The following is a 12,816-nucleotide window of genomic DNA, read 5'->3' as shown; positions in this document are numbered from 1 at the left end:
CCCGTCGGCCCCACTCTGCTCGCTCGGATGTGACGTCAGCCGGCGTCACCAAGTGCTGCCGTCTCGCGGCGACAACATCCTCCACTGTTAATGGCTACTGCGAAAATCTAAATTCAAAGAAAGTCTATTGTGTCCATTATTGTCTATATTTATCGCTTTTGCAATATTCGATTGACATGGACACATATAGACAATTTTTGAATTCCGATTTGGACTAAGCCAGAAACAATGAGCACAAATTCTCACAGACCATAACCGTGGAAAATGCAACGAGACATGTGCGTGGCGTGCCCATCGATTTCATGCTTTCGAGAGAAAACACCAAAACGCTAATATTTTGGGAATCAGCGCAGGCGCATTCTTGCTTTCATTCGTTAGTGGTTGTTAGCAATTACTCGTGAAACTATGTTGAGAAACAATTAAACAGAGGCTCATGGAACCCGATTGCTTTAACATTATCCTTATAAGAATAAGAATAAGAAACCATTTATTGCCACACAAAATACAATGTTTCACTTAAAAATAATAATAATAGGCATGCGCGGCAAAAGGAACTGACTCAGCGTACGCTGCGTCAGCCATTTTATTAGGTACAAATTGATTGCGCAGCGCTGATTTTCAGTCCGTCCCCTTCACTGAACCACATTGATATGACATGCGGGTTAATGGATTTTTTGTTTTATTACCAGAGATAGCTTGTGTATACAATTATAGTACGAAAAAAATAAAGAAATTTTTATTATAAGTGAATATTTAATATTTTAATTTGGGGTCCTTAGGGGTCATCCATTAATTACATCACACGTTTTGGGGGTGGGAGGGGGTCAAGAAAATGTGACATGTTGTGACAAGGGGGAGGGGGGAGTCACAAACTTTGTGACGTCACTTTAACTTCACCAGTATTTTTTTTTTAATTATTCGCTGTACAGTTAAATAACGAGTTTTTAGAACGATAATCGTTTTATGCGATTAATTTTCTTACCTAGTCGGTTTTGTGTTATAATTACTAATATTTCTTTTATCCAAAATAGTTTGATAAAATATTAATAGTAATAAATTCGATTCGCCGATTTTGTATGTAAAAAATGCGAAAAATGTGACGTCACACCAGGGGGAGGGGTTTGCCAAATGTGACCAAGTGTGACAAGGAGGGATCAAAAAACCTAGAAATTCGTGTGATGTAATTAATGGATGACCCCTTATTAGATCGTTGGTAACTACAGCTACCAAAAGGAAGATAGTGATTACAATGTCGGCCCGTGCAAGCAAATCCGCTAAAATAACTTAAAACCTAATTGTAAATAACATTTACATGGATCTTAATAACCCCGGATCCCTTCGTTTGACATAATTATTGAAAGTCATAATGTAATGATAGTCAGATTAACATTAGTCATAACTCTGAAACCGTTAACTATTCAGGATTTTCGTAAGGTTATCCCATCAGGGATCGGAACCGGTTTTTTGCAAAAACATCGAAATAACCATATATTTCGGTTTATTTTATACTCTAAATGTAGGACTCAGTTGTGTTTTCAGATAACGACTTCGTATTATTAGATTGACTAAATAGAAATGAAGTAATTAACAAAGAACGAAAAAATACCGTTTACGTTCCCATACAAAAAATACCGGTTTCCGATCCCTGTATCCCATAGATAGGTTAGGTTTGTTTTATGGCAATCCTGAAAAGTTACGCGTTTCTGAGAAAAACCAAATTATGACTAACAAAAATGCGGACAAACAATACATTATGACTTAAAACTTTATGCGAAACATTAGAGACCCTAATTACCCATCTTCGCTTAAATTGCTTATACCGATTTAAGTATTAAATAAGTATACCAAACTACTGAACCAAAGAACTTACATATTATATACCTACCAAACTAGATATAGGTAACTCAAACGCTACAAAATGAATGTTGTGTATCAAGTAATTTATATGTAACTAATAAGTTTCCAATCTTGACTAACTTCTCGACGCATGCCCGTAATTTCTACTAAGTAGCTATATTTAGACTCTAATAGGCCTGGTAAGGCTTCATAAAAGGCAATTTGGCCTTAATTTACTTCTATGGTCACAGTTCAGACTTTGTATGGTTTCAGGTATTTGGCTCGTGGAACATATTCATTTAGTAAACGCCCAATAAAAAATAAGCAATACAATATTGACTTTTAAGATTTTTATACAGGTTGGAAATTTTAACTTTTCTCACCAAACTCAACAAGCCTTGTTGATATTACATTTCATTTTGTATGTACGGTCAACCAATTTGATTCCTAGGTCACTATAGAACCATGTCATAATGACTTCTACGACAGTGCTTATTGAGTGATGCATGTCATGTATAGAGTAGTTAAAGCGACAAGGTTCTATAGTGGCCTAGGATACAATAAATGAATGAATGAATGTTTATTTGTTTGAGTCGTTTGAGACAAATTGGTTGACTGTACTCACCTTAGCAAATATCTGTTTGCCCCAGTGGTGGTTAACTAGCAGACAATGGCTTTAGAAATTAAGCCCGCGTTTTGTACCTAGTACCTCTACCTACATACTTTTTTCTTGTTTTTGTGCAATAAGGTCCCCAATCCGCATTGGGCTAACGTAGGGACTATAGCCCGAGCCCTCTCGCGTATGAGAGGAGGCCTGTGCCCAGCAGTGGGACGTATATCTATATAGGCTGATATATATATATTTTTTGTGCAATAAAGCTAAAAATATTAAAATAAACCCTAGGAAATGATTAGAATAATTGCTGATTTTAATAACAGGAATAACACGATATGAATAAGATTCATATCTAATTTATATTTTATTCTTAAAATCAGACCACGCCTGCCAATCTGATTTAATTATTAACAATAAAGTATTTCATCATGATTTAATATTTTGAGCCTAAAAAAATATGTATCTATAAATCTAATTAACCTGTTTCCTTCCAAATGGCAAAAAATTATCTTCGCAAAATCTAGATCAACTAATTAAGCACTAAAAGTTTTCTAGACCAGATCACTATGTCAGTCATTCAGCCTGGGATTTTTATTGCCAAACTACCTACATAGACATTATAGACAATTTCATTGTCTGTCTGTATGTATGTCGCACCTCACAGGCGATAACAGCAAAGTAATTAAGTGAAAGTTGTTGCGTTGTCTGTTTGTCTTGTTCTGAGGTAACTCTCAAACTATTGGAATTCATGGTGCTAGGTGGTTAGAATGTTTAGGAGGAACTGAATAACAATTCGATTTAATTGAGTGAATGAAGATTACGTCAAAGTTTATAACGAACTAAAAATAAATTGAAAAAAAAACAATAACTTAAAATGGAAGGTTTAATTTTTTTTCTATTTTTTGTAAGTACGTTAAGATGAAAATAAACAACCGCGCAAAATCGCCTTTCCATATACACATAGTCCTAACTTTTCTCCCTGGATATTAACATTGAAAATATTTTGACACAATTTGATGTATATCCAATATCAACCACAGCTATGCTTTTTCGTTTAATTTTTTTCGAAATTTATTTAAGAGTTAGTTGAAATTAAAAATTTGTATTTGTTAATATACATCAAATTATATAAAAATACTTTCCATACTGTCAAAATCCAGAGAGGAAAATGGGGACTACGTTTGTATGGAGAAACAGTCGTTCCCATTCCTCTTAATTGTGTTTACAGGTTCCTAATACTTACATAGCGGTGACCTATTTCGCTCTGTGAGTCATCAGCCTCGGTAGCGCAGTAGGCAGCGCGTAAGTCTCATAATCTTAAGGTCGTGAGTTCGATCCTCACCCGGGGCATATTTTTTTGCATTTTATCCTTCCTTTTTTTCCTCATATATTTTTTTAAATTCCTTCTCCGTATTTTTAAACAACAAACAAGGCCAAAGAACTGGTTTTGCTACCATTTGTCGCAACTATCAATCAATACGCACTAGGCGTTTATTATGCAATATGTTAATCAGTCGTCTTCTAAACAATGCGTACCTGCTATTCCAGTCTACCCACATTTCAAATTGAACGTGCCTAATTACTACGCACAAATAATGAGCACAGCTCATAGTGAAAGGAGTTTTCAAAGAGTTGATTACAGCGCCACCTGTTGGCGGATAGGTGAACTATTTCTAATGAGTCATTTTTGTTTCAGGTTCATATTGACAAGTGACATTCATAACAACGTAAGTGAAATTTATGTTTTTATTTTTGTGAATGAAATTACGTAATATTTACATAAACAAGCTATTTTGCTATCGATAGGCCATCTTCAATGAAATTTATAAGCGGATATGATACTCGTTTAGTAATAACTCTTTACCCGCTAAGCTTTTTCTGTAGCACGCATATCGTTGTATCTTATTTATACGAAGTTAGGAGTCAGATTAGCGTGTGTTTTATTGCACAGGTGCAAGCCAAGATAGCGCCGGTCAAACAATGACGCCATTATGTAAACTGGCTAAGGTCATCGTAAGGCCGTGCGGGTTGTGCTTTGGATATTTGATTTTAGATCTTTACATAGGTAGGGAATATTACGCTAAACTCTGTGTATACTCTGTATCTTTAGGTATTTAAAAAAAGGTAAACAAAATCTACCCTCAAATGGCTCCTTAAGCCAGTTAAGCCCGATCCCAACTGTTCGCATGTCTCCGATAAATGTCTTAAAGGTCTTTCAAACCTTGGTTAAGATACTTAAGATCTTGTTGTCGATTGTAGTTATTCCAATAGCACAATCGAAATTACCGTTATTTTCATAGATCTTGGCCAAATTTGAATTACATTAGCTTGAACTTCGATTTTTTGGTTGCCCCGGTTAATTAATATGATTATATGTATAGCCCTTTTCAACGGCATATGTTTTCACGAATTGAACATTATCTTAAAATAATTTAACAAAGTTTCTACCAGAACCAGCTATATAACTTTTTATTAGAATTATCACCATATTCACCATTGGCTTAATAAGCTTCAGTGACTAATTTTTGGCAAATTGCTGTACTTTCCGTAAAAATTAAAAACCCACACCCAAGTGAGAGTGCCGACCGCATGTAATCAAGAGTTGTTTCGTACTTTTTGTTCAGCTTAGTGTGTCTGTACGGTCACGTCTGAAAATATCGATACGAACAAAGTATGAAAAATACCTACCACACACACAACCTTAATATATGGGCAATAAGGACGTGTATATATATTTTTGGTACTTTGTTCGTATCGATATTATTAGACGTGACTGTACCTTGGTAATTAGGTCATAAAATAGCAACGGTAACTGAATAGGCAATTATGTTAATGTAGCTTCCGCGATTAGGTAGTAATTACTCAATTCCAAGAAAAAAAGAAATTCAAACGGCCTACTTTTAATTATTTATTTCAGTAGAAAATTGATCTTTTTTTTAACTACAGATTTTTTAAAATTACAAATTATACTTCTCTTTTTAGCGCGAGAAAACGCTTTTAAAAATAATAGGTAACTATTACTTATGGAACCAAAAGAAGTAAACGATCATTTACATTAAGCATACATAATTGTTACATAGTAGCTGTGACTTATTTTTCAAGTATTTTTCAGAAATAATGTCAGTTCAGTTCAGTCCAAATATACTCTATTTAGCCTAGGAACAAGCACTTATGAATAGTAAGACAAAGACAGTATTACATATAATTATCTTAAGTTAATTATCAGAGCAATTTATTGATGTAAATATTATTCCATTAATACTTTTGAATTATAATACAGATCAAATTGAATACTAACAATTTCGTAAAATATCGTCAAACATAAAAAAAAATTGTATAAAAAATATTAGTCTAGAATGTTTCTAAAATAAATTCTAAATGTAGTCTTGTGTGGTATAATACGCTTTAGAAATAAGTTTACGCTTTACATAACTCTTAAATTTATTAATTGATAATTCAGTAATATGCTTTGGAAGTTTATTATTAAATCTTACCCATGAATGATTTTTAAAATTTTATGGAACCGAGTGAAGGGCACTGCGAGCTATGTTTATTTCTAGTATTAATATTATGAATGTCACAATTTTTCCTAAAATCGGCAATATTTTTATGTACATACTGTCATTATGTCAATTTCCTTAAATTTATCTCTAAGTGAGTCTTTATGGTTCATTTTAAGGTTCCGTACCCAAGATTGCTTACCCCTTTTTTTGGTGCTTAAAAAACAAAGAACTTACCTATAGAATGTATTCATACTACTTAAAATGTCCATGAATATAAAAGGTAAAGTTAAAGAAATATTTATGCATTTACTTAAAACGGAGAGGTGGATCAAAATCCTCAAAACCAATACTTATCTACACAATCTAAGGTTTTCTCTATCAATGGGCCCTGTAACTGAGGGCCTACCGCCGGAACGGAAATTCGCAAATTGCGGGAAGCTTTCTCTTTTACTCCTAAAGGCGTAATTAGAATGACAGAGAAAGATGCCCGCAATATGTAAACTTCGATTTTCGCGGTTATAGCCCAGTTTCCTACTGTATGACTGGAGTTTTGGCGAAATCGGCTTTCCACTGCCTCGTCAGACGGGTTGCAATTATGTATAATTTCTTTCGTGTTCAGCTTGAATACCATCAAGTCTTAATATGGAGCTGGTGCTACAGGTACAAGGCATAAGACCATAAAGATGTGATGAAAGATGAGAGTGGTTATGCAGTCTTGAGGCGACATTTTACATACTTTTCTTAGTTTGTACCGTTTTTTTTTAGTTACGAGTATCTATTATCTATAATGTTGCTTGACTTGCTAATAGAAATCTTATTTATTTGGAAAAAAATATATAAATTGACAACTTTACCCAACGGAAGGTGTTGAAATGTGATCTTAAAACACCGGACAAGGGCGAGTCGGACTCGCACACCGAGAGTTCCGTACTTTTTAATATTTGTTGTTATAGCGGCAACAGAAACACATTATCTGTGAAAGTTTCAACAGTCTAGCTATCACGGTTCATAAGATACGGCCTGGTGACAGACGGACGGACGGACAGTAGAGTCTTAGTAATAGGGTCCCGTTTTACTCTTTGAGTATGGAAGCGTAACTTTAAAAAAAGAAGTAGGTTTACTTTTCCAAAGTGAATTGATAGAATTTGTTATGTGCGTTAAATTCACAATAACAAAAAAAGTAGAGACAACTTTATGTGCATTATTCACATTTTTTTTTTTAGAATCTGAATCTGGGAGATCTATAAAATTATCAACTCTTCAACGTTGTTAACACAACTAGTAGTACCAGTTTTTCCCTCTTTGATTAACAGGAAACAAATGCAATGTTTTCTAAATATTGAATTTGCGTAGCATCATAAACACAGTTTAGACTAGCATTGCGTCACGGCTTTGCCTGCATTTGCGAAATGCGACCTTGACAACGTAGCGTAGGTCGCATCTCATTGGTAGGTAATTATACGCCCACTATTTCGCACATGGCTAACATAAGCAACTATTAGGAATTTGAATAGATATTAAAGAGGTCAACGGTTAAAGTTATGCTGCGTTCCATTATGACCAAAATTTCGAGTCCGAGAGTCAGTCCGAGCTAACTTGGCAGGTAGCGATACTAGCGACAAAGTGTCTGTACTTATACTTACTGTAAAACAGTCGGCCTAACAAGGATGTTTATATTTTCCAATATATTCGCTACGTATAACTCGTCAACTATGGAAGGTAAGGAATGAAGTCTCCATAGGCAGAACTGTTGCAAAAGTACCCAGCTGTCAGCTATAAATAATAGTTCCAAAACTCTCCAGAGTAGCGCTAGAGTAGCTAAAAACCTAGACGTTATTGAAGGTGTAAAGTGCGCTGTCTATGATTTGCATTTTTTTTTCAAATATTCTAAGGTATTGTAGCGCCACCTATGTATTTAAGGTTATTTGACTAACACTTTTTGGTACATGGAGATTTCATTCCTTACCTCTACCTTCCATAACGTCAACTCATAATAACTGCTTCTTCTAGAATTCTAGAATACCCCGAATGTCCGCCTGCAGATATTTTTCCGTCTAACAGCGACCGCCATTTTCAAATTCAAATTATCTATAGATCTATTGTTAGTCACTGTCCAACGTCAAAGAAGGTGGCAAACTTTTGACTTAACGTTTGTGGTGGGCGCTTTAAAACTATCCTTTGCAAAGTTGGTGCAGGGCTGCAGGGTAGATTCTGAATGGGTTTTTGAAATCTTCTATAGGTAATTAGGTTTAGAAACCCTAACTGACCTTACATTTCCAATTTAACCGTAAGTAGCACGTGTTGATACAAGTATCAAGTTGAACGTCAAGACGTTTAATGAATTTCTATCTCCAATGCGAGCGAGATGTACTGCGATCGAGTTAACGCAGTCGCTATCGTAAATATCAAATGGCAACTCAATGATAGCCGTGCAGTCCGTGCAGACCAACTTGTGACTTAACGTTATATAAAGAGTGTAAGAGCGAATACAGCGGCAGTTAAGCCCTAGGAGGCTTTGTTCGCAGTCATTATTTTTAGAATGTATGTGTATATTTTGTGTTAATAAAAAATAAAAAAAAGAACATACAAATATGCCATGTTAAATAAAAAAGCGCATAATCAAAGTACAATCGCAATCGCAATGTGAAGAAATGCCACGCGATTCAGATGTTAAAGTGGATTATGAAACTTATGAATCAACTTGTTCGGTTGTATTGTACCAAATCGCTTGTACCACTGTCCATAGTCCATACATTTAGTAAACCTTATTCCCAAAACATAAGGTCCAGAGATAGTCAGTTAAATGTTACTTTTAGCACGCCGATCACGGACATGGCTGTCGATGCGAGTCCATACTTCATTCATTGTGAGTCGCTCTCACAGGGCGCGGCACTTTCGTTCGTTACACAACCTTTTGTTACGCGAAAAACGACACTGCTGTTACCAAAGAAAGGGTTCAAGTCGTTTGGGAAAAGATAACAATCAAACTATAGGACGCCAAGCGTAGTGGTCTTTTCTGTTTTTATCTGTCAATTTTGATAATTAAGAAAATAAATAAATACAGTTGGTACTGCGGTTCGCGGATTTCAATTACACAGTTGGATCGGTTAGCTTCTAAAAAGATGGATAAACAACTTAATAAACCATCAAATAATTGTCAAAAAACTACTAGCGGGTGAGGCTGCATCGTTAGAATGTTAGCTGAGAAGTATACCACATATCACACATAATAGGGGAAATAATACGTCATTATGTTATTAAATATTCTAAAGTAATTTTCCAGTTAAGTGCCGTTTACTGTAAATGCTTCAACAATATCATAAGCTATAAAACATTGTGGCGGCTCTATTGATAACTCATTGTCTAAGATACCTTTATTTATGTCTCAAGATGGTCTTTAATAAATAAATTTTATATATTTTGTTTTCCGTTAAGTAGCAACCGTGACATACTTTCTCCTAAGGGCAGATTTGATTAATTTTGCCTCCGCCACAGGTATAAGAACAATGAACTATCTGTCATTGTTTTGTAGGTTTTGCATGATATCAGAATCAGATATGTATGAATGAAATCATAATTGATCAAATTGATATGTTACTTTAGGATACTTTATTATTTGCGATTAGTTAACATAAGTTAAAAAATAAACGAGGAGATGATAATTTGTGTAAAATATAAATGTAAGTACCTAATTCCTGCGCTGTTAATATATACCTACTTAATTATTTTATCTTTAAAAATGATTTTCAGCCAATAATTGATGTTATACATATTAAGTCCAAAGTCATTATGTTAAGACGAATACCAGTATCAGTACCACTCTCCACTGTCAAGTAAAATAGGGTTATAGCATAGCATTATTAATAAATACATTTTCACTTACTTCTAATTTATAGAAAATGTGAGAATAATCAATTAATTTATCGCATGACAGGTAAGAGTGAATTTCTAATGCTCGTTAAATATTATTTAATAGGTTTAACGTTAAGTGATTTATGCTAAAGTTAACAATTATTGGTGCTATTTGTTTTAACACCTGACTGTGGTACTGAAAGTGTTAAAATAGACTGTTTGCTGGAGTTTTTATGTAGGTAATCATACGGTTGGGTGCAAATGCAAGGTCATGTAGTTCAGCACTTAAATGACGTTGTTAGTTAGAACTTCCGTGTGCGACACTTTATTTTAAGTGTGTTTGAGAAAGTATTTAAGTCAGAAGAAGAATAATCAGAATACAATTTTACGAATGTTTTTTAAAACGTATATGTACGTACGTTTTTATGAAATAGGGTAATATGTTATGTAATTCAACAAACAGCTGATTAAAGTTACAAATATTTTGTTCATAATATTACAATTATAGTCCAAGCTAATCTACAGCTTAAAGAAAAAATAATAATCGGACCAGTTTTCTTGTTTCAGAAACAAGTGTTTTTACGTACATCTCGGCCGCATCCTGCCATTGCCATTCCACTAACAATGGTTTAATTGAACGATGCTATCGACCACCATTGTCTCCTAATCTGCGATCTGTAGAAAGCATACTGTTTTATGGTTTTACTTAGAATCGATCTTTGCCATATCTAAGTTGGTTAGATGCTGAGAATCTTTCACTTTTATCTTTTATATTAAATTGGTGACGGTATTTTACTACCGTGAATATTTCTCTTGTCTCGTTGTTAACTACAAATTATTAAAAAAAAAGTTTCAAGGTTATTAAATTAAAACTGAATAAAAAAAAATTAAAAGCCTCTTGTTTTTATTATTTGAACCAACCTTCAGCATTTGCGATGTCACACTTATTACCAATATCACAAATCAAAGTAGGTAATATTATAAAATATAATTTTCAATTATTGTACTGAGTAAACACTCAAAGTAGATAGAGAGATGAATTTAATAACCTCCAACCTAAAAATATCGACATAATTCCTTGTCTCACTTTACATAACTTGCAGCATCTTGACACACCTCGGACGTGTTTGTGACAGGCTCAAAACCAAAACATCACTACTCCATCTAAACTTTAAACTTAAATAAACCTTTTAAAAATATATGATATTCACGTAACTATCATAATTCGAAATGACAAAAGACATATACGTGACAAAATTTCAAGGCGTATAAGACGTTGTACTATTGATATAGATATGGTATAATGTCGCTATTAGCATGTAACACCTACTGACAAGTGTCACTTTCCATTTCTAGTTCCGTCCCTGTGGAGGGCTTGACTGACGGCGTGGTATGAGGAAGACTGGTTATAGTTATGATATGATATATTATGAGATTATGACACTGCTGGCATACTGAACGTAATATTTGTAACACTTCAATCAATCAATACAATTGGTAATTGACATTGAATGTTGTAACACAATATTAATGCTTTTGATAAACTCAAATGGGTAATAAAGCTACCGTTACATTCAACTAAATGAGTGGAAAAAGACGGTACACATTTTCTTGGATACACTTTAAATATACCTAACATTCAACAAATATTTTTTTAATTATTTTATACTTGTAAGATCGATTCTTAAATATGCAAACCTACTTAAATCTTGGTAAAATCAGTCAGTTTTGCATTGTATTATCAATAAGATAAATAATGTTGTGTACCAAATGTTAAGAAATTATGTAATCTGTAAATTATCGAATGCCGTGTGCTTAATTTTAAATATATTGTGTAAATAAAATAGTAGGTCAAACAGTGCAAATAAAATCCAACCTTACACGATACGTGACAACTTATGGGTCAAGTTTACGTCTCACAAGGAAAACTGCTGGTTTTTTCTAGAAAAACAACTCTTTAAGAATGAATTCAAGTATTTTTTGTAGGACAGTAACTTGCTTTCTTTGAAACTTAAATGTATTTTCATTATTACAAACTGACCCTAACAATCTTAAGAAAAAGTTTTCACATTCATTTCGGTTACGAAATGCACAGAGCAAAACTTTCGATACAATTCTGCAAACAAAAACTAACAAACACTTTCATTAGTCTGTGAGGTGAGCAATTTCCCCGTGGGCAAACTCACGTACGTCCTAGTTCGGGTGGAGCGCTTTCCAATGCGAATTTTGAACAGGATGAATATTGATTTTAGCGCCATCTAATATTGAGTAGAAGACGTGTGACATTTTATTTACATAAACTCAAAACGGGAATTATGGAATGATTATTAGACTGTTGTGCCTTAATAAAATATAAATAGATATCTAATAATATTGCAAAAATGATCGTTGAGATGTTAATGGCTCAAATTTAAATTACTTACCACAAGTTTGTGAATATATTTTGACAATTTGGTAGTTCATTCCCAGATTCCTATAAGACAGGTTTACCTAGTTTAGGACACTCTACCTAGGCTATCTAACAATAGAATACTCTCAACAATATAATACTCTTCTAATGATAAATAATAATTTTTCATGAATAAAAATCGCAGGAAGTAATTTTATGTTTTAACATAAAACATTATACAAATTATAAAATACATCCCATTGCTGGGCACAAGCCTGAACTTCGCTAGCCCGATGCAGGTTTGAGATATAACTTTGACTTTTTTCACAGGTCAATACAATGGTCCTTACAATGTTTTCCTTAATTGAATATTAAAAAAACGTATATTACATTATCTTTTCACTTCTGTATTAAAATTCCTTGATGCACATCAATACATAATTTTACGTAACCATACTCTTCTCCCGCCGGAGGGCTAACGAAGATCTCACGAGCACGCGATGACAAACTATCGATGTACAGCGCCAATTATTGCGATTGCTGCGTTTGCGCAAGTCACGATCATACGCACCGATAGGGCTGCCACCTGTCGTGCGGTGTTGCGTGGATTTCAAAAGCTG

At 34.0% G+C, this 12,816-nt stretch overlaps 1 protein-coding gene and 1 non-coding gene across 2 annotated transcripts in view; both read left to right on the top strand.

The window, feature by feature from the left end:
* Window positions 1-12,816, top strand: part of LOC133516590 (uncharacterized) — an 84,404-nt gene that overhangs the window by 16,871 nt on the left and 54,717 nt on the right. The window contains exon 2 of the mRNA XM_061849598.1: window positions 4,149-4,179. The gene's annotated coding sequence lies outside the window, so the exon portion shown is untranslated. The remainder of the gene's footprint in view (window positions 1-4,148; window positions 4,180-12,816) is intronic.
* Window positions 3,730-3,802, top strand: Trnam-cau (transfer RNA methionine (anticodon CAU)). The gene has a single exon. It is a non-coding gene; the product is annotated as a tRNA-Met (tRNA).

Source organism: Cydia pomonella, chromosome 3 (assembly GCF_033807575.1).
Source record: "Cydia pomonella isolate Wapato2018A chromosome 3, ilCydPomo1, whole genome shotgun sequence".
Lineage (NCBI taxonomy): Eukaryota > Metazoa > Arthropoda > Insecta > Lepidoptera > Tortricidae > Cydia > Cydia pomonella.
Note: the sequence above shows the minus strand (reverse complement) of the source record. Positions and strands in the feature narration are given on the sequence as shown.